This window comes from Diabrotica virgifera, chromosome 6 (assembly GCF_917563875.1).
Source record: "Diabrotica virgifera virgifera chromosome 6, PGI_DIABVI_V3a".
NCBI lineage: Eukaryota > Metazoa > Arthropoda > Insecta > Coleoptera > Chrysomelidae > Diabrotica > Diabrotica virgifera.
This window is the reverse complement of record NC_065448.1, coordinates 195,350,719-195,375,577: the sequence shown is the minus strand read 5'-3', so window position 1 is coordinate 195,375,577 and position 24,859 is coordinate 195,350,719.

Here is a 24,859-nt window from a genome sequence, read left to right as displayed (position 1 = left end):
AATTTTTACTGGATCAGTTTGCTTTTAAATCCATTTGGGGCAATGTGAAATGTTAATAGATGGGGCAAAGTGAAATATCGTTTCACTTTGCCCTACATGTAATTATACCTGATTTTCACCATTAAAAAGAATATGTGTATTTCCAGGGGTAAAATGAGAAATTATAAACGAAAAACGACCCAACAACAATAGTCTGTGGAGCCAATGACATCTGGAATCAGGTCTTTGCGAACGGGCATCGTTTGCCAAAATCAAACTGCTATGCAACTATGCAACACGGAATTTATGATGCTACGTTAAATCGGAGGACTAAATCCGGAAAAAATAAGGAAGAAGCGCCAATTAAGTAAGAAGCTAGGCCCATTTCAAACCGTACTCTAGACTCTAGACTATTTCACTTTACCCAATAATGCGGGGCAAAGTAAAAAAAGACAATGTCTGACAAATCCACGCATAACAAAAAATTTACTGACTTAATTTAATTTATATTTCGACATAATAATCTTAAACTTTACTGTAATAAGATATGTTTTTACTAAATTTCATTTCGAAAATTGTAAAATTTATTTGATTTCAAAGTTTAGCTATTCCACTTTACCCTACTCTCCCCTACATGCTAACCACCAAGATAGTATTACACAAAAATATATTTTTGTATAATACTATATTGGTGGTTAGCATGTACATTGCACGTAAGCACTGATCATGACTGGTAAACCAGTCGAAAACTATTTATGTGATATTGATGTGGCCCTTTTGAGGGTTTTTTAAATATACCTTTTACTGTTTTTTTGTATTACATGGTATACAGCCAACTACAGGAAAACTTTTTCCTTGTGGATTTTCAATAGTTTTAAGTACCTAGGATCGGTATTACAGAGTAATGGAGAAATAAATGGAGGTGCATGTAGTAGAATTAGGGCTGGATGGATGAAGTGGAAGGAAGCGAGTGGTGTGTTGTGTGCCAGAAAAATTCCAATGAAGCTGAAGGGAAAATTCTAGAAAACAGCCACAAGACCGGTTATGTTGTACGGAACTGAATGCTAGGCAGTAAAAAAGAAAGAGGAACAACGAATGCATGTGGCGGAAATGAGAATGCTTAGATGGATGAGTGGAGTGACATCTTCTTCTTCTTCTTCTTCTTCTTCTTCTTTTATATAGGCAGTACTGCCTGTTTTTCTTCAACGGTGCCTTTCATTCTGCCCCTAAGTTGTCATTCCATCTTTTCCTTGGGCGTCCTATACTTCTCCTGCCTAACGGTGACTTGTCCCTGGCTATTCTTACTATCCTTGATTCAGACATCCTGCTTATGTGCTCATTCCACTCTTCTTTTCTGTTCTTTACCCATGTATTTATATTGTCTACCCCACATTTGCGTCTGATTTCCTCACTTCTTACCCTATCCTGTAGTCCTTTTCCAGCAATCTTTCTTAAGATCGTCATTTCGTTGGTTTCCAGATGTCTTCGTGTTTTGCTTGTATCTGGTCTTGTTTCGGTCGTGTAAGTCATAACTGGCCTAATAACTGACTTATATATTCGGGCCTTTGTTTCCAATCTTAGGTGTTTGTTTTTCCAAATTGTGTCGTTTAGGCATCCGGCCGTTCTACTGGCTTTAATTATTTGGTCTTTTACCTCTTCTTCGATATTGTTGTCGGCTGATAGATTAATTCCCAGATATTTGAAAGTCATTACTTATTGTATAATTTGATTGTCTAACTCCAATTTGCATCTTATTGGTTCTTTGGCAATTACTAAGCTTTTTGTTTTTTGGACTGATATTTTCATATTCATTTCTTTTGCGTTAATGTTGAACTCGTGCAATAATCTTTGTAGGTCGTCTTCGCACTCTGCTACTAACACGGTGTCATCAGCGTAACAGAGTATTTTTATCTCTCTATTGCCCATTTTGTACCCTCTTTTTTTCTTCACTTGTTTTATTATTGCATCCAATATTATGTTAAACAGTAGGGGGCTTAGTGAATCTCCTTGCCGGATTCCTGTGTTTGTTTCTATGGGTTCTGTTATTATTCCATTGACTTTCATCTCTATTTTATTTCTTACATATATGTTTTTTATCAGTTTTATGATATCCAGTGGTAAATTTTTCTCATATAGAAGGTGTATCACATCTTTTAATTGGATTCTATCAAACGCTTTCTCTAGGTCTATGAAACAGAAAAAGGCTGGTTTGTTATATTCTAATGATTTCTCCGCTATTTGCCTTATCACAAAAACTGCATCGTTACATGATCTTCCACTTCTAAAGCCTTGTTGTTCATCCGATATATTTATGCACGCCATTATTTTCTCCATAAGTATTTTTGTTGTGAGTTTCAGTATAGTGCTCAGTAAATTTATCCCTCTATAGTTACTGGGGTCTGCCCTATCACCTTTCTTAAATAACGCTATCATTTGAGTGGTTCTCCATTCTTCTGGAATTCTTCCTGTATTTATTATTTTACTTATAAGGATATTCAGTTCTTTGTGAAGTCTATCTCCTCCGTACTTTAAAAGTTCATTAGCTATTCCATCTTTCCCAGGAGCTTTTCGATTTTTCATCTTTTTTAAGGCGTTCTTTATATCATCCTCTTTAATTTCTGTTTTCTCATCCGATTCTAATCGTGGTGTTTCCAGTTCTTTGTGATTAGCTGTTTGATAAAGGTTTTTTAGGTAAGTTGTCCATGTATTTGTATCAATATGTTTTACTTCTATCAATTCCTTCATCTCTGCTCTTTGACCTCTTATCATTTTCCACATTTCCCTTTGCATCCCATAAAAGTCGTGGAGTGGAGTTTTATCCTTTACTATGTGGAGTGACATAAAAGGATAAAATTAGAAATGAGTATATTAGGGGAAGTCTAGGTGTGGCATCAATTGATGCCAAAATGAGAGAGCATAGGTTAAGATGGTTTGATCATGTTCAACGTCGAGACGTTAACCACCCAATACGAAGAATAGCTGAAGTGTAGATTCCTGGAAGGAGTAGCAGAGGAAAACCAAAGAAGAATTGAAGGGAGACGATAAGGCAGGACATGTTGGTAGAGGGGATTAACATTGATATGATCCAAGATAGAATTGTGTGGAGAAATGCAATTAGGAAAGCCGACCCTGCATAGGAATAAGGCAAAGAGAATGATGATGATGAAATTGTAAAGTTACTCAATATACAGAGCTGACTACAAGCTCTGTACCTTGATAAACAGCGAGTTTTATGATCGAACCAGATGTTAAATAATACAGGCCAACGAAAAAAAAGATTTAAAAAACTTTTCTTATAAATTTATGTGAATCCTATGTATTTTTTGGCGCTAAAAAAGAATCTGAAATTAGATTTTACGTATCACCCATAGTTTTCCCACAATATGGCACTGGCTTATTCTACAATATAATAATTTGAAAACCACAAAATACCGGAAAACATTAAAATGATACATTATTACTATTATTAGAATAATACCTTTTATCTAATTTTTATCTTCTCATAGTATAGGTCTGTACAAGCATTTCAGGAGTCAATGCTTTTGTATTTTCTGCCTCTTTTTTTTCTGTAAAACTTCTCAAGTAGCTTTTTCTCCTATGCGAGGCACTCTGTTGTTCTCGATGAAGTGACCAACAGTAATCACCCATCATGTTGGTGTTCCAACATCAACATCCCTGGTATGGTTGCTCCATCACCTTGATATCCTGGTGGAAGCGTTCGCCTTGTTATTCACTGACTGCACCCAGATTTTCAGGGAAATGATCAAGATGGTTACGCAAAAGGTTGATTTTGAGGCTCATTTGACATCCCAAATCTTAAATCTTATTTAAAATCTTAAAAAACTTATTTAATAAATTAGCTACTATAAGCTCGTAGTTAGGGTGTTTCACATTACCTAAAAACTTGGTTAAAACTTTTTTGAATCCAATCCAAGCTTCTTTTTTCTTAGTAGTAATCTTGGTTTCAAAGGTAATTATGCAATTTTAAATGTTAAATTGTGAAAGAATGGTGGGTGATACAGCATTTTTAATATGATTTTCGAACTCAGCACACTAAAATACATAAGATACAGGTAATTTTATCAAAAAAGTTTTTTCATCGTTGGTCTGTGTAATTTGTCTTTTCAGAATTATAAAAATTACAATTTCGATGTAATGTCACTTAACTTGTTACTATCTCTTTTACAATAATTAATATGATTTTAATTTAAGCGTAAACCTATTTTCTTATACTCAATTTGAATCTGATACAATTTCATTTTATGTGCGTCAGATATTAAAAAATTACATAAAACCTTTTTAAAAAGTTATTAAATACTGTAAAAGTTAATGAGAAATACTAAAGAAGCTCTGAATAAAACACAATTAGTCCATGTGGTGAGACCGCTCCCGTCTGAGAAACATTTTTAATTCGGTTTCTCTGCGGACTCATATTAAAAAATGTCCCCTTTAAACAAATCTGAAGGATGCCGGACCGAATTTTTGGGCAGAAATTGTTTAAACAACTTTTTAAACCCTCCGTTACTCGCACACGGTGTGGGAGACCGGGCCTGTAAATAAATTCCTGTAACTCTGCTTGTAGTGGGGATTTTGAATGGCTACTTCGTATACCTCTTCAGTGGTCAATCAACTGTGGGTAAAGTCAGTTCGCAGTGTAAAAAATAGTACTTTCCTTTTGTTATTACGCAACACGGTCCCGTACACCGTGTGTGAGTATTTGTGCACCAATTTTTGTGTTTGGATCACACATCGATATTTTTAATTAGTAAGGTAATTTAAGATCTTTTCCTTATTTTCAATGTTTATAGATTAGTTTATTTATATTTATATATATAAATATATAACTTACCCAGAACCATCAGAATGAGGTTTAGGGAGATATGTGGTTTACCAACAGAACAAGTACCAGTCGTAACACCAGGAACTTCAGATCGTTGTGCTGTTTGTGATTGGAAGAAAAATAGAAAAACAAAGTTTTACTGCCAAATATGCTCAAAATATCTGTGTTTGGAACACCATTGTTCCAATGAATGTGACACCATTGTGTATTTCATGTTTTAAAAACGTTAATTAATTTTTATAACTTTTTTTGTTACTACAATTACTCGTTATTTTTAATTTTTTTGTGTATTGAATTAAGATCTAAAGTTCTTAGTAAACAAATTTAACCATATTCAATTTTTTTCACTTCCAAAGTTTTTGTATATACATATAAATGGATAACAATGAAAATTATTAAATTTTTGATTAAAGTAATATAATGTGAACACAAACGCATATCTACAAAATTATATGATCATATATTCATTAAATAATTTAATCGTACACAATTTTGCAAAAAAAAATAATTTTAAAACACTGCTGACCCATATTTTTGGACCCGGTCTCCTGCACCGTGCGCGAGTATCCGATCACAAAAAGTTGGCGCGAGTAACGAAAGGATCAGATGGCACAAGTACATAAGATCACCTTTTATTGCTCCAAAAGTTATATTTTTAGGTTTTTTTGGGTCATTCTAAACAAGAAAGGTATCTTGTAATTCTTCTGAAAAATTGACAGTTTTCGAGTTACAGGCGATTTAAAATCTAAAAAATGCGAAAATACGCATTTTCGAGGCTTAAAAACTCATATTTAAATTAGTATTTTTGAGGGTGCCAATAACTTGGATTTAAGGCGGGTTGACATTACTAGTGAATAACGAACGTGGCTCACGCTTACGTATTTTGCCCGTGCTATTGTTAGATATTTAATTATCTATTTTCAAACTCGAGCAGTACATTTGCATAAATGCAATGCATAGATACAAATGTACTGCTCGAGTTTGAAAATAGATAATAAAATATCTAACAATAGCACATGCAAAACACGGAAGCGTGAGCCACGTTCGTTATTCACTAGTAATGTCAACCCGCCTTAAAGGTTAAACATTCCTTTTCAAGATTCCGAAGAGTGATTGGGTCTAACTTCAATTTAGACCGTAGCTTTTTAATTGTTAATTATGCATGTACGCTCTATTTCAAAAATCTCCTATTTTCCTGCGAAAAATATTTTTTCTAAATTCTTTGGGACATTCTAAATAAAATTAATTTTTTTGACATTTTTCTCAAAAGTTACTAGTTTTAAAGTTATAAGCGATTTAAAATGCGAAAATGTTTTTTTTTCATTTTTCGGATTTTAAATCGCTTATAACTTTAATACTATTAATTTTTGGGAAAAATGTCAAGAAACTTATTTTATTTAGAATGTCCCAAAGAATCTAGAAAAAATATTTTTGAGAACAAAATTGGAGATTTTTGAAAATAGTGCTCGCCGCACCGGCAAAAAACCGGATGGACACGCATAATTAACAATTAAAAAACTACGGTCTAAATTGAAGATAGACCCTATCACTCTTCGGAATCTTGAAAAGGAATATTTAAACTTTAATCAAAGTTATTGGCACCCTTAAAAATGCTAATTTATATATGAGTTTTTAAGCCTCGAAAATGCGTATTTTCGCATTTTTTAGATTTTAAATCGCCTATAACTCGAAAATTGTCAATTTTTCAGAAAAATCAGAAGATACCTTTCTTGTTTAGAATGACCCAAAAAATATAAAAATATATTTTTTTGGAGCAATAAAAGGTGATCTTATGTATTTGTTTAAAAAAATTGTTTAAACAATTTCTGCCCAAAAATTCCGTCCGGCACCTTTCAGATTTGTTTAAAGGGGACATTTTTGAATATGAATCCGCAGAGAAACCCAATTAGAAATGTTTTTCAGACGGGAGCGGTCTCGCCACATGTACTAAATAATATACAAAAATATTAATAAGCTGAATTTAGTCCGTTATTCTCTACAGAACCCTCTTTAGAAACGAGCAATGTTGACTTTAATTTGTGAGCGAATGTCGCACCGTTGTTTCGTATAACGTTAGAAGAATACTAAAGCAAAATTAAAAATGGGGAGCAATTAAACCCTAAATAGACTTAACGGTTAATATAGAGTCGACAGGAGGCTTAAAATTAACTTTTTTAAAAGCAAACTATATTACGGACCTATATTACGGTTACCTTTACTTACATACGGTATAATATGCTTAACAAGAGGGAACAGTATGTCTGTTCCATTGACCATGTCCAAAATGACCATTGTCTATAAATATACATATACAGAGTTGGGATAAAGTATGGAACCAAGCAAATATCTTTGAAACGAAATGAACGATATTTATGAAACTTTGCATGCAAGTACAGTGACGCAAAAGGCATCTGATGCCATATTTTTTGTTACTACTCCACTTCCGGTTTCACCGGAAACACCCTTAACTTATTTACATTAAATGGGACACCCTGTATATTTTTGCAGAATTTAAGGGAACTTGTTATTTTTAATTCATACATAACAAGTTTGGAAGAAAAAACTATTAAAAAAAAAGAAATAAATCTCTTTACAGTTAAAAAATAGGTTAATTTATTTACGTTAGACCAATGATATTAAAAATAAAAAAAATAATTTCAAATGTTGAAAATGCTTGCTGTTCACCTCCTGACAACGTGCAAACCTATAAATAAATTCGTGAGTCACTTTTTGCAAGATTTCTCCACGTATTAGTTCACAGTCATCAATTATTCTTTGTCTCAAATCCTGCAAGCATGTTGGTCGCCTAACGTAAACACGTAATTTTAGAAAACCCCAAAGAAAAAAATCTAACGGGTTGAGGTCCGGAGAACTAGCGGGCCACTCTATGAATTGTCTACGTCCAATCCATCGATTTGGAAAATTCACTTCCAAAAAATGAAAATTCACCATAACCGATTACCATTAATATTTCAATACGATCTTTTTCACTTATATAAACCATTTTTAATACAACTTAAGTCTGTCATATAGTTCAGTAACAGTTTTACCTACTATACAAAATTCAAATAAGTCATGCAGTGCATGTAAACAACAATTTTAGTCTACAGTATAGATGGTACTCGTTTATTTCTTATTACCTTGTAGGTATTAATACAAAAAATTATCAGTAGACACTTTAACAAATTTTTTCTACCAAATTTGGTATGTATGAATTAAAAATAACAAGTTCTTTTAAAATCCGCAAAAATATACAGGGTGTCCCATTTAAATTAAACAAATTAGGGGTATTTTCGGTGAAACCGAAAGTGGAGTAATAACAAAAAATATGGCAACAGATGCCTTTTGCGTCACTGTACTTGCATGCAAAGTTTCATAAATATTGTTCTTTTCGTTTCAAAGATATTTGCTTGGTTCCATACTTTATCCCAATCCAGTATGAAACTTTTAAGTTATCTTATAAAAAAATTTACTTTTACTTAATTATATACATACCTACAGCGATGGCCACTCAAAATAGTCCACCTTCATATTTGGCAATTCTTCTTCTTCTTATGCAATCCACTAATGGATGTTCGCGATCACGTTTGACCATTTTTTCCCATCCCTTGCAGTATGTATTAGGTCTCCTATGTTACTTAGTCCTGTTCATTGTTTGACACTACGAAGCCATGACATTTTCTTCCTGCCCACTCCGCTTCTTCCTTCGATCGTTCCTTCAATTAAGGTTTGCAGAAACTGGTATCTTTCGTTTCTAATTAGGTGCCCCAGGTATGCCGTTTTTCTCTGTTTAATTGTGCATAGCAGTTGTCGTTCTGTACCAATTCTTCTCTATTTGGCAATATTCATTTGATTTTGTGAAAACAAAGGGGACACCTTTAAACGATGTAAATATTTGTAATTTTACAATTCCTTTCCTTCCAGTACTACAAACTTTAACAATTTTGGTACCTACTACAATGAAAGATTTTCAGAACAAAAAACAAAACCAAAAATACAAAAAAAAATGGCGGACTCTTTAGACCCTTTTTTGCACTTTTATTTATTTATAACTTAACTAGTTTTTACCTATATGAGAATATTTTTTTTCTATTATGTACCGACCAAATAGTGATCTAAAAAAATGCTTTAGGTTCATGGGGATAAGTGCAAAAGTTTCGAAATACGAGTGGTAAAAGTCAAAAACTTTACGATTAGGACAAAATTAATAAAAGAAAGAATAAAAATAAGGATGCCAGAATTTAAAGGAAGGAAACTACCTACTTCAAATACCAGAGAGTTAAAATAATAAACCGGAGAGGGAATGCCAGAAATTAAAAAAATATACATGTATTAAAAGCGAATAAAGCACAAACGAATAAATCTTATTTTGCAAAACGACTACTTGAAATCAAAATATTAACTAAGGCCGCTTACAATATGATACGTATAAAATTTGATTTAATCTTTTCGATTTAATTGTTATTTATGTGCCAAGTCAGTAAAGTGACTCTTTATCGAACGAGTCTTGATATTATGAGAAGAGCGAGGCGAGTAACAGACGAGTTCGATAAAGATTCTTTACTGACGTGGTGCATACAAAATTTTATCGCCAACATAATTTGATTAAAAATCAACTTGGAATTTGAATTCCGATGATTCGCACTTTAAAGTTGACTACTTAAGAGTTTGTGTTCTGTAATAATTTAAAAATAATATAAAATTTATAAAATATATTGAATAAAAACCTGTCGTTTATATTACTTCTTTTAAATCTCATTATACCACTACATATTTTTTTTTAATTTGATTATCTTCATTATTTCATAAAAATAATCATCTTTAATTATTAATAATCCCTGAACGAAAAACTGGTAAATGAAGTACTGAAAGCTTGACAGCTTGGATAATGCCAAAATATATTTTATTATCTACAATTTCACTTTCTAGAATAATTTGATATTGGTTTTAACACTTACTTGCAATTTACAATAGGGAACTTGCACATTTTTTTTTATTAGATAATAATATTCAGTTTTGTTTAAAAATGAGATTTCCAAAATTTCACGCTTCAAAAACTCGTAATAATTTAGAAATACATATTTAAAGTCTTCTGCGGTATAAAGTAGTTCAAACGGCCCGTGACGTCACATAGTTTTGCATTAGTTTTTATTATGGTTATATTTCGCTGTGTCTAGGTACACGATAACGTGTACGCAAATAAAAAATATAAGGTAGACGCGAATTAAACTTCATCAAGCCAGTGACGTCATTATTTAGCTTGCGCAGTGACTGTATATTTTGGAACATGCTATTTTGATATGTTTAGTGTTTGTTTGATAGAAACATATTTGTTAAGGGAAGGGAAGCAGAACTATTCAGATGTTTCAAACTTAATTGTAATAAATCAATGTATATATAAAAGTATATATTTAGGTTAGCAAAATAATTATATGTATTCAGTTTACATGACATGTAGGTACAAAATATTGTTAAAATAATTTTTATACGTAAGTGAATTATTATAATCAACTATTCTAAATGCAAAATAAGCCACAATTTAACTAAAAAAAATATTTTATTAACGTTTAGACGTCCAAATCGGATGTCATTCTCAAAATACAAAAATTAGTCAGATTAAATAAATTATTAGAAAAAATTTTTTACTAAGCAAAAACATTTTTGTTTAATTTAATAATATTTTGTATTTTGACAACGACATCCGGTTTAGAAGTCGAAAAGTTAATAAAATCAATTTTTTAGTTAAATTGTGGCTTACTTCTCATTTAGAATAGTTGATTACAAAAATGCCACAAGGATAATAGCTTCAGAACAAGTTAATTATTATTGTGAAAGCTTTAGGTCTTCCTTTTATTTTAATCTTTTACGGTAATACTATTTCATTTATAACCAAAAAAATATATATTAGTTTATAGTCTCTTATCTTTTTCGTACTCTTTTAAAATGTTCTTAAACTCATTAAAAGAACTAAATAATTGTCCACACTCCGTAGTTAATTTAAAAACAAACACTAAACAAATAAAAAATAAGAAATCCCTGACACTAACTTTAATTTATTTTATATGAATATATTTACAAAGTACTACAGAATTTCACTTTTTGACATAAATTTAATTGTTAATAACGCACATTGTGTAAAATATTTTTAATAATTAAAGTAAATAAATTTTAAGTTCACTCAAATTCTCGCCATTAGATTACTGCCGTCGACCACGTACATTCAATCTAAGTTAATTTGATTAATCGCGGCAGGTAAAGTAAAATTATTCTTTCAGTACAATACAGTGTTACTTTACTGCCGCAAATGAGGGCAAATGAGTACAATATTGAATGACTTTAGTGACGGTTGGTGATAAACTAATTTATTAACGTAAATAAGTTAATATTTTATTAAATTATTTTGCTATTTGATCCGTAATTAGTATAATATATCCAATATGGACGTTCATAAGATGTCCGTATTTCGCCCAGTATAGACGTCCGAGTACGGACGTGTAAAAGACGTTCATATTTATTCCACCCGAAGTACGTGCAACGTCGGACGTTCAAAGGACTTCATTTTATAGTCTATGGACGTTAGGACCAAAAATGGACCTATTTTGGACATCTAGAAGACGTCGTTTGCTATTAGGGACCATAGACCAAAAATGAAGAAATAAGAAAAAGACTAAAACTAAACCGTTGCTTGACATAATAGAGGATATAATATTAGAATGGTTCGGCCATATAACACGGATGGACAGTAAAAAGCAAGTGAAAAAAAGTGTGGGAAGCTAAAACAATAGGGAAAACAGATGGGGCAGACCAATAAAAGGCTGGAACAGCGACATAGTGGAGATATTACAAAATAAGAGTAAATCTTGGAAAGGAAAAAACACAAATGGCAAAAAATACTCTCTTCCTCCCTCCCAATCGGTGTGTCTGTGTGAGTGATAATCTTTCTCTCTCTTAAAAAAAAATGGCTGTCCACCAAAATCTTAAATTTTGATACTTCAAAATAAACTTATGTTAAACTAAAATTGTATGTATTATATGCCACAAGAAAATATATAAAAACAGTACAAATAATTGTGTTTAAACAATTACTTTTAGACAAAGCGAAAACGGCGGGTTCGTTGGAAAAAATATTCCCAGGAGATTTTTTTGCATAATCACATTCGTGAGACATCCCAGAATAAGGTTCATGAAGTCGCCCACGTGAAAAGTGGTCCAAATTTTGTTTAACAATGTTTTTTATTCAAATTGCAAAAATCAGTATTTTCGGCACGGACAATTTTTTTAGGTTTTTTGACCATTCTGGATAAAAAAGGTTTCTTATAATTTTTCTCTAGCGCTGATCGTTTTCGAGTTATAATCAATTTAATTTTGAAAAAAACGAAAAATGGTGATTTTCAAGGCTTATAATAACTCGGTTGAAAGTTATTATTATGAAAGTCAAAAAGTGACTAAATCAAAGTTTAAAGCCCTCCCTACAAGATCTTGAAGAAATATTTGTCATTATTTTATTACTAACCTGTTATTTTTAAGTAATAATAATGAGCGCCATGTACGTATTAGGCGGCCGTCGATGGTGAGTGCGAGAGAGACGCAATTCCGGCAGTCAATAGTGCATCTTACTCGCACTCATATTTGCAGCCGCGAGCCACGTCAATACAATCATACCGCTCATTGTTAATGATTAAAAATAACAGCTTGGTAATAAATTAATGATACCAATTTCTTCAGGATTATGTAGTGGAGGCTTTAAACTTTGATTTAGTCACTTCCTGGCTTTCATAATAATAATTTTTAACCGAGTTATTACGTTTTAAAAATGGCCATATTCGCGTTTCTCAACTTTTTAATTTGCTTAGAACTCTAAAACAATCAACTTAAGAGAAAAATTTCAAGAAATCTTTTTTATCCAAAGTGGTCCAAAAAACCTAAAAAAAATGGTCCGGACCGAAATATTCATTTTTGCAATTCAGAAAAAAAAATGTTGAAAAAAATTTGGACCACTTTTTGCGTTGGCGACTTCTTGAACCTTATTCTGGGGTGTCTAACCAATGTGATTATGAAAAAAAAAATATCATGTGAATATTTTTTCCAACGAACCCGCCGTTTTCGACTTGTCTATTTCTCCTCTGTCGAAAGAGAAATGTGTTTTAAATATTAAAGGACCCAAAGTAATTTACTTACATAGGAGAAGAGATTTAAGGAAAAGGGGACTATCGACTAACGACTAAGCCATATTCTCGCTTTATCTGGTAGATAGTTTAAAAATAATGGCAGTGTATTTTCAAGATTTAAGTAGATAAAGCAGTGAAGTGTTAAACACCCTTATCTCACCTGCTTAAGACGTTTGTAAGGTGTTAGGAAACTAAGAAAGTAACTTTCAGATAGAGGCTTTATAGTCCAGGGCGCATCTGTTTTGAGATGGACGTTGAGAGGTGACTCAATTTTTTTTCAGAAATTGTTTGAAAATAAATCAAATAATAATATTTGAATCTTGAATGGGTTGCATGTGAGAGTTCATTTTAAATGAAGTAAAAGTCAGACTTACTCTCAATCTTTATTATAACTTCCGACGACCGGTTTCGCTCTTTAAAATTTGTAGAGCATCTTCAGGTCAAAGGTAACAAGTTACAAAATGCTACAAATAAAAACCAGAATTAGCACATTGTCTGGTTGTAAAAGATGCTAAAGATCCATATGATCAAGCCAATGTTGAATAACATACATAAAAGTAGCGAAATAGCATACCAATGCACATGCAAGCATTCATGGGGGTGGTGGTACAAAACTTCCCTCAAACGCAACAACATGCGCAGAAGTATGCTATATATAATCATGCAATCATAACGTGTCGTACTTACATTCGGATACAAGGTGCTATCAACTCAGTTTTCATTATCATGATGTTTCTTTTAAAGTTATGTTAACGGGATATGGTGGAATAGAAGCTATTCCACCATATCCCGTTAACATAACTTTAAAAGAAACATCATGATAATGAAAACTGAGTTGATAGCACCTTGTATCCGAACTTCCCTCAAACGCAACAACATGCGCAGAAGTATGCTATATATAATCATGCAATCATAACGTGTCGTACTTACATTCGGATACAAGGTGCTATCAACTCAGTTTTCATTATCATGATGTTTCTTTTAAAGTTATGTTAACGGGATATGGTGGAATAGAAGCTATTCCACCATATCCCGTTAACATAACTTTAAAAGAAACATCATGATAATGAAAACTGAGTTGATAGCACCTTGTATCCGAATGTAAGTACGACACGTTATGATTGCATGATTATATATAGCATACTTCTGCGCATGTTGTTGCGTTTGAGGGAAGTTTTGTACCACCACCCCCATGAATGCTTGCATGTGCATTGGTATGCTATTTCGCTACTTTTATGTATGTTATTCAACATTGGCTTGATCATATGGATCTTTAGCATCTTTTACAACCAGACAATGTGCTAATTCTGGTTTTTATTTGTAGCATTTTGTAACTTGTTACCTTTGACCTGAAGATGCTCTACAAATTTTAAAGAGCGAAACCGGTCGTCGGAAGTTATAATAAAGATTGAGAGTAAGTCTGACTTTTACTTCAAATAATATTTGAGTTATCCTCCCTTTCAAACAGGTCCGGAACATTGTTTAATTAATCAAAATGTCAAAAATTGAAGGAAAAATTCGATTTTTTTCTTGGTTTTTTTGATTATAACTTTAAAAGTATTCATCTCCGAGAAAAGTTGTACTGACATAAAAGTTGTGTAATTAAATCTCCTACAATATAGAATTGGTTAAAAATTTAAAAAATAGTCACCCTAGTTGCAAAATAGCAATAATTGCGAAAAAACCATACAAAAACAAGTATTCGCATTTTACGCTTTTCAACCAATTTGTGCTACATTTAGAACCTTCATATTTCACCCAGAAAAACTTTATAATACCGTAAAATAATACTGTTAATTTTATTAAGATCGGTTTAACAGATTTTGCAAAATAAATTTTGCAATCCAGCTTTCGCAAAAAAAATTCATTTTTTCAAAATGTTACAGGACTGAAAATAAAGTAGATAGCAAGTTGACATTTTTTTTGCTTATAGAAGTGTATTGTTCCTTTCATTTTTAATTTTTAAAATTAAAATCGATTGATTACCACGGCGTCAGATAATTTTTGAAATAAACAATATTTTTTGGTGCTACGCGCAGGACAGCGGTGTTCGATTCACACAAGTTGATTTCCACCAAAATTTCTTCCAATCTGTATCTAATATATTATTTTCTTACTCTATATTTTGTTGTATTTTAATATTTTAATTCCACAAAAATCAAACTAATTTTATTATTGTTTGTGAAATATTGTTTAAACAATTGCATATGTTTAAAAATAATAAACTTTTAAGTTAAAATATATGAACAAAGAAAGTTATTGCTAATAAAAGTGTTATTTCAAAGGATAGAGTATGTGTTTTTATTTTGCAATAAACAAATTTATTTATTTATATCGAAATGTAATAAAACTTAAAATGTATCAATCATTATCAAAGGTCATTGGAATGCCCAATCAGAGCAAACTATCCGCTGTCCTGCGCGTAGCACCAATAATTAATGTTTATTTTAAAAAAATTCCTGACGCCGTGGTGTTAATCGATTTTATTTTTGCAAAATTGCAAATGAAATGTACAGTAAACTTCTATACGCAAAAAAATTTTCAACTTGCCATCTGCTTTATTTTCAGTCCTGTAACATTTTGAAAAAATACATTTTTTTACGAAAGCTGGATTGCAAAATTTATTTTGCAAAATCAATTGAACCGATCTTAATTAAATTTACTGAATTGTTTTACTGTATCATAAAGTTCCTCAGGGTGAAATATGAAGGTCCTAAGTGTAGTATAAATGGTTGAAAAACGTAAAATGCGAATACTTGTTTTTGTATGTTTTTTTCACAATTATTGCTATTTTGCAACAAGGGTGACTATCTTTTAAATTTTTAACCAATTCTATATTGTAGAAAATTTAATTACGTAACTTTTATGTCAGTACAACTTTTCTCGAAAATGAATACTTTTAAATTTATAATCAAAAAACGAAGAAAAAAATCGAATTTTTCCTTAATTTTTTGACATTTTGATTATTTAAACAATGTTCCGGACTTTTTTGAGAGGGAGGATAACTCAAATATTATTATTTGATTTATTTTAAAAGCAATTTCTGCAAAAAGATTTGAGTCACCTCTCAACGTCCAAATGTACTAATATTTTTACAAATGCGCCCTGGTCTATTAAGCCAATGTTCGTTTAATAATAGAGGAAACCCCAAATTTCCTTTACAAAGATACTATAACCTTTCCTAAATGACTTTTTCAGTATTAGGTAATAAATTACTTTGTCTATGAGCTTATAGTAGTTGTTTCTATTCGAAAACAATCTAAATTAATTGCCAGTTGAAAACTGTATCAAAATTTATAATATACTAACGGACAAAAATATTACATATGCATCTGAAATTAAATTTTTTGTGCTGTTATCCTTAACACCCTGTATCATAGGAATATGATTTCTTTTCCGAATGCGATGTTTTAAAGTATCACACACATGCACTAATCGGATTTTAATCTAATCTGGGATATATCCAGGCCAGTATAATTTTCAAATTGAATCTCGTCAAGGTAAGTATTCACTATGCTAGCGACATGAAGACGTGCATTAGCACCAATATGTCATATTCAAAATGGCTTCCAAATGGCAAAACATGATCTTCTAAAATGTTTTTAATGTACTGTTATGCTCTACTTTATCTCTTTATTTAGATTGATTAGCACATTCTTAATTTAATTAATTATTCAATTACTTTAATCACTGCCTATGTAAAACAAAACTAAATTCGATTTGAATATTCCAATAAATTTTATTCTCAGGGCTAATTTTAATATTTGATACAACACCTGTAGTCCAGAAAGCCACTGCGCATCCGCTAGGAAAAATATTCTAATTCGGATTTTTTGCACAATCTTACTCAGAAAGGAATCCTTTTAACAAATTTGCATGTTGGCAGGACCAAAAGGTGGTCAAAAATTTTTTAAACGTTTTTCTTTGTTTTTTTCCTAAAATTATTTTTCTTGCATGGAAAAAAGTTTTTTAGGTTTTTTGGATCATTCCAAACAGAAATGGTCTTTAGTGACTTTTCCCTTAAAATGATAGTTTTTGACATAATATGCGACATATTGACATAAGCGATTAAAAATTGATAAATTGCGAAATCGGCCATTTTTAACCCTAAATAACTATGTGAAAAACCAAGGTAGGTAGATATTCTTTAAACATCAATTGATGAAATCCCGAAGAGTTTTTTGCAATACAATATTCAAAACTCATTTGTTTTTTAATTGCTAATCAAGCGTACGCGACACTATTTTCCACCGACAGTATGGTGCAAATAAAAGGAATAAATTCGTTATTTCGTAAACCGGCGGCTTTAAGGAAAAAACCCGAAACAGGTCGATTTTTATTTTTAAGTTATGATACTGTGGCATATATGGTATATTAGTGACATCATCCGTCTGGGTGTGATGACGTAATCGATGATTTTTTTAAATGAGCATAGGGGTCGTGTGGTAGCTCATTTGAAAGTTTCTTCAATTCTCTATTCAGTAATATAAACATTTACATAATTATTTATACAGGGTGTCCTTCTACTTCTTTTTTTGTCAAATAATTTAATTTAATAAAAATTTTTTGGACACCCTGTATAAATAATTATGTAAATGTTTATATTACTGAATAGAGAATTAAAGAACCTTTCAAATGAGTTAGCACACGACCGCTATTCTCATTTAAAAAAAATCATCAATTACGTCATCACGTCCAGATGGATGACGTCACTAGTATACCATATATGCCACAATATCATAACTTAAAAATAAAAATCGACCTGTTTCAGGATTTTTCCTTAAAGTCACCGGTTTACGAAATAGCGAATTTATTCCTTTCATTTGCACCATACTGTCGGTGGAAAATAGTGTCGCGCACGCTTGATTAGCAATTAAAAAACAAAGGAGTTTTGAATATTGTATTGCAAAAAACTCTTCGGTATTTCATCAATCGATGTTTAGAGAATATCTACCTATCTTGAAAACATTCAAATTTTCAATTTTTCACATAGTTTTTGAGGGTTAAAAATGGCCGATTCCGCAATTTTTCAATTTTTAATCGCTTATATGTCAAAAACTATCATTTTTAGAGAAAAGTCATTAAAGACCTTTTCTGCTTGGAATGATCCAAAAAATCTAAAAAAACTTTTTTCCATGTAAAAAAAAATAATTTTAGGATAAAAACAAAAAAAAACGTTTAAAAAATTTTTGACCACCTTTTGGTCCTGGCAACATGCAAATTTGTTAAAGGAGTCCTCTTTGAGTAAGATTGTGCAAAAAATCCGAATCAGAATATTTTTCCTAGCGGATGCGCAGTGGCTTTCTGGACTTCTGTGATTTGTGGCTTCTAGTATTTCTAGTTGCTTACTTCTTCCAGAATGGAACAGGGAAATTAAAAACATTCAATATCATATAATTGTAACATATTATTTATTTACCAAATAAGCCGTGTACATATGATTCAAAAAATACTAAAAACTTTGTTGCAACAATTTCTTACTTAATAAATCAAACTTTAATTCTGACATCTCTTTGTTTTAACAAAAAAATTATTTAAATAAATTATTATTTTCTCATACTAAATTTAATAAAATTTACTTTTATTCACTTGAACTGAATTCTTAAATTTGAAATGGCTAACTGCGTTATAGTAATGTTCAATACACAAATAAGCAAATATGGTTTTGATATAAAAATATTCTCTACTCCGACAAATGATTTGACTAACCTTTTTGTTTCTTCACTTCCTCTTTTTCTGGATTGCCTGGTTCTCGATTCTCCCAATGTACTCTATGGATGTTGCGAAAATGTCCCTCTCGTCCAAACTGCTTCCAAAACAACACACAGGAACTTGCTCGAATTCTCTTATTCAATTTTCTCCTTGCTCGATACCTTGTGCAAATAGATATCAATCAGCTACTCGTTCTAGACAAAACAAAGGAATCTCCCTCGGACCAGGTATATTAACTTTTAAACCGGTCGACGATTTGGTTTCAAATTGATTCTGCTCGCAAAGGCCGATCACACCACTTTACAATGATTTCTCACTTTTGAAAACTCGACCGCTCTCTTCAGATATCCATTACACAGTGACCCTCTTTTCTCTCGCAAATTCAGACTTCAATTTTTTTATCCCTTCTACCTATCTTTTCCACCCAATCAAAAACACGCCTCTCTCAAAACCTTTCATACCCATTTTTTTCTGAACCAAATATTTTTCTACATAACTTTCCAATTTGTCAAATTTTAAGAAATATCATACTTAGTTTTTTTCCTACATACTACTTTTAAATCTAAAAACTGAAACAAAGTGTTTTACCATCATTAAACCTTCCCGGAAACATTTTAAAAACACTATTGTTCTCGCCAAACGATCTGTCCGCTTTCTAATCCCGAATTGTTTGTTAGTGTACCCATTCACTTCGTCGAATCATTATCACTAATCGTTTTCACTTTCCCGAAACACTGTTTAATAGCTAAATTAGATTGGGATGAGGATCTATGATTTAATGGTCTTTGATATAAATTTAATTTTCTTTTTAAATGATAAACTATAATTTTTTTGAATTAAAAAAAAAACAATTCTACAACAGTACATATCAGCTGGCATTCGCCTAATCACCTTCACGTGTTCGGTATGTCCTTTCAAAGCAATACCGCTCCGTAGCACTATGCCGCCACCACCAAATCTAACGCTCTGTATGAGGTTATAACTGACATACTGTTCGCCAACTCTTCTGTAGACGAAGTTTTCTAAATCTTGCTTCCATATGGTGAACGGTATGCCAGATGTAATTTCATACAGAGTGTTTTAATTTTGGTGGTGGCGACATAGTGCTATGGAGTGGTATTTCTTGGAAAGGAGATACCGAACTTGTGGAGGTGATTGGGTGAATAACAGCTGATATTCTTCTTCTTCAAGTCCGTCTCCTATCGGAGGTTGGAAATCATCACAGCTATTTTTATTTTACTGGCGGCTGCCCTAAATAGGTCGATGGAACTGCAGCCGAACCATTCCCTCAGATGTCTTAACCAAGATATTCTGCGCCTACCGATACTTCTCTTACCCCTGATTTTACCCTGAATGATCAGTCTCAGCAGCGAGTATTTGTCACCTCTCATAACATGGCCAAAGTATTCAAGCTTTCTTCTTTTAACAGTAAGTACAACTTCACATCCTTTTCCGATCCGACGTAAAATTTCGGCATGCGTCACGTGGTCCACCCAAGATACACGTAGCATTCTACGGTAACACCACATCTCAAAAGCTTCAATGTTTTTAATGCTGCCCATCTTGATGGTCCATGACTCAACTCCGTATAATAAAGTGGAGAAGATATAACACCGCAGCATACGCACTCTCAGATCAAGATTTATGTCACGACTACAGAGAAATATTTTCATCTTGTTAAATGCTGATCTAGCTATTTCTATTCTTGCTCTTATTTCTTTTGTTTGATCGCCTGTATGATCCAGGCAAGCTCCAAGGTATTTATAGGAGGATACCCTTTCTATAACCGTGTTATTGACAACCAAATCATTCCTGGCGTGTGGATCTTTTGTTATTACCATCCATTTAGTTTTTCTGAGGTTTAATGTAAGTCCGTAGCTGTTGCAGTAGTGGTTAGTGCGTTCCATCAGTCGTTGCAGATCTGTAAGATTGTCTGCTAATATCACTGTGTCGTCAGCGTATCTAAAATTATTGATTGTATTTCCGTTGATCACTACACCACAACTAACGTCCGACAGAGCTTCTTTAAATATGACTTCGCTATAAAAATTAAACAAAAGAGGAGACAGAATACACCCCTGTCTTACTCCTCTACATATTTTGATCTCCTCAGTCATTTCATCATCTACCTTGACTCGTGCTGTTTGATTCCAATACAAATTAGTTATTATTCTAATATATTTTTCATCAATGTTCTTTTCGACTAGAAGTTGTCTCAGTCGGTCGTGTCGGACTCTATCGAAGGCCTTCTCAAAGTCTATAAAGCAGGCGTATACATCCTGATTGATATCCAAACACCGTTGAAATAGTACGCCCACACCAAAGAGCGCTTCCCTCGTACCAAGGCCGTTCCTGAAGCCCATTTTTGTTTCACTTATATCTTCTTCAAGTTTGCGGAAAATTCTATTATGAATGATTTTTAGAAAAACTTTAAGCATATGACTCATCAAGGCAATCGTTCTGTAATCCGAGCACTCTTTTACATTTGATTTTTTAGGTATTAAAATGAATGTGGACCTTAACCAGTCTTGTGGTATTATTCCAGTATCATATATGTTGTTAAAGCAGTATCATATATGTCTTGTATCATATATGTATCAGCTGATATTATGTACATTAAAAACGTCTAAGAAGATCATGTTTTGCCATTTTCCAGCCATATTGGATAACAAAAGCGTATTAATGCACCATGACGCAGGTCTGCATGTCGGTAGAATATTGAATACATACCTTGATGAAATTCTATTCAAAATTATATTGGCCACCATATATGATAAATAAAGCCCATATTAAATTTAAATCCAATTATACCATTTATATTTGATACACTAAAACATCGCATTCGGAAAGAAATCAGATTTATAAGACATTGGGGGCAGTAAAAAAATTTTATTTCACACGTTAATTTCATAATATGCAATATTTTTGTCCGTGAGTGTATAATCAATTTGCTTTATTTAGTATAAATGCCTCGACAACTAATAGCCATTGGCATGGTACAGTTAATGTCGCAATCAGATAGTGTAATGTGTAGTATGTGTGTTGAGTAAATTTCTTGTTACTTAGTAAAGTCCACTTCACAGAGACTCTTAGAAAACAGTGTCTTACAAAGAGACGCTAATTAGCTAATCACCCTCTCGAATACATTTTCTATACCATTAAATTTAAATTATTAAATTTCTGGATAAGGTAATTAATGCACCTCCTCGTGGTTTTAAATTTCATTAAAGCAATCATTAAAAATAACGGGTGGGCAAAATTTTGTAAAATTTATTTTAACCAATTATGGCAAGTCTTGAGGCATACTTTTGTCCATAAGAGTTATTCTTATTTTGAACTATCTCTACAATGTCACTGTTCCACTCTTTTATTGGCCTTCCCCATCTGTTTTTCCCTATTGGTTTAGCTTCCCACACTTTTTTTAGTTGCTTGTCCATCGGTGTTATAAATGACCAAACCATTCTATTTCCCTTCCACCCTATTGGTGTCGCAATTACAATAATAACTAAGATCTTGTGTACAAATTTACGCCACTGATTTCTATTTTGTGCCAAGACTTTTGCTTCTTTCCAGGATTTGCCTCTATTTTGCAGAACTCTTCCAATAGCTTGGTCCCATATTTCTCTTGGTCTCTCTTCCTCTTGGTATTTATTCTCGTTTACCAAATCATTTTTACTTGTCTTCTATCGTCTAGTCTTTGTAAATATCCTCACCAGTTGATTTGTCTTTTTTCTATGAATTCAAAGATTAATTTCACCTCCAGATCTTCTCTTATCTGCTCATTTCCTACCCTGTCAAGTCTTGTGACTCCTCTCGTTCTTCTTAGATACTTCATTTCCGTCGCTTGTATCCTGCTCTTCTGCCTCTCTGTTAATGTCCACGATTCGCAACCGAAGGTGAGTATGGGTCTATAATATATTGCCTTAAATACTTTAACTTTTGTACTCTGCGTTATTTCCTTTTTTCCTATAAAAGTTCATTGCATATTACTTATGATTTTATTGCTCTCTCTATACGTTTACAGAAAAAGGATTGACGCCTTTGAAATGTGGTGCTGGAAAAGAATGCTTCGGATCTCATGGACGGAAAACAGAACAAATCACTCAATCCTCCAAGAGCTTAATATTCAGACTCGACTTTCCTCTATTTGCCTCTCCACCGTCTTAAAATTTTTCGACCATATTGCAAGAAGAAGTGATGATAATCTTGAGAGACTTATAATTTCGGGAAACGTTGAAGGGCGCAGAAGTAGAGGTCGCTCACCTACTCGATGGACGGATCAAGTACAGAAAGCCAGTGGAAAAACATTATCTGAATCCATGAGGGAAGCGCAGGACAGAAGCCGATCGAAAGAGCTCGTATTATAGGGAATCACGACACTCAGCAATGAGGAAACGACTGAGGAGGAGGAGGAGGATACATTTATCAATTTCCAAATCTTGTTGACCTGAATCTTCTATTTTTACACCTAGGCATTCGAAGCATTCTACTTGTTCTGTATGTATACCGTTGATCTGTATATTCACGTTATCTTTAGTTTCAGCTACTACCATTACTTTTGTTTTTATATTTAGTTTCATGCCATTTTCTTCCAGTATTTTGCGAACCATTCTACTATTTTTATATATGTGACAATCAACGGTTTAGCTTTAGTCTTTTTCTTATTTCTTTATTTTTGGGTGTATCCGTTCTTTTTGGTCTATGGTTTTGCAATAGTTTATCTCTGTTGCTTCATATCTTATTCTGATGTCTTACTACACCAATTTGTTCGTGAACAGAAATATTCTGTAAACTCACTTGACATACTGCTTGCACTGACAGTCTGCAGGACATATTTTGTTTCAAAGCTCGAGGCTTGTGGCTTCTTAGCAACATCTCTAAGACGGCCATTTTTTTACGCTCTTTCGATGATTTTGCATTAATACAACATGTGTTTTCGATACTGTCAGATATTTTAAACACAAACTTTCAAAAAATACTCTTAAAATTTAAGAATATTGAACACTTGTTAATAAACTTGCTTCAATAAACGAGTTACCCCCTGTGTGGCTCAGTGGTAAGACCGCCTACCTTTGGATCGAAAGGTCCGAATTGTCGTGAGTTCGAATCTCACCTGGGTTGAGAATTTTTAGTTTATTATAAACTAATAATTGAAAATAGTTTCTGTCATTGTGTGGTCGGTACTCACCGTAGGGACTGCAAATGTTCGGATACAATTATAGGCCTTGGGCCCGCATATACAATTATTATTTATGACCACACCGTTGAAACTTTTTGTACTTGTTATTTGGGAGGAGTCGGACAAATTTTGAGCTTGGCGCATTATGGTAGTGGGGCGTTTGTCTGTCAAGCGGTGACGAAGTTGTCAATTTTATGCAAGAAAAAAATTTATTACCACATTGGTCATTCTATTTTAATCAATGGATTTTATCATATAAACAACGAAAACAATTTTGTCGGACAAAAATATTGGGGCATATGACGCGTCGGACACGCTAAATATGTCAAATTTATGAAAATAATAAATTTATTACCACATCGGTAATTTTAACGGTATCTATCATAAAACCTTTTTACAATAATGTGGTAACCTTGTCGGACAATTTTCACGGGGCATATGCGCAGTCGGACGCGCCGAAGATGTCAATTTCCTGAAAATTTTTTATTTATTACCACAGATGTCATTTTTATTTTGTACTGTTCTTTTACATGTGTAATGCATATTGGATCACTTGTCGGACAAAAATAATGGGGCGTTTTGGTACAATTAAAAGAAGAAGTAATTTTTATGCATACAGGGTGTTTGGTAAAGAATGGGCCATAGCTTAACCTCAGGTTCCTGAGGTTAAAATAGGCCGATTTAAGCTAACTTACCTTAGTACAAAGTTTATAATAGCCGAGATACAGGGTGTCAAAGTTAAACTTTTTTTTTATTTATTATTTAATATTTCCTGATAGGTATGAGATAACAACATGAAATTTTATATTTGGGGGTTTCTTGGGTCGAGAAATCTAAATTCCTTACCAAAAATTATGCATTGCCCAGAGGGCGCCACATATGCCTTTCAGCACTCATTTATTACGTTCAATTTTTTTTATCCCTCACTCTGTATAATTTTGACATTAAAATTTTTATTTTCCTATTAGTTTTACTTAAAAA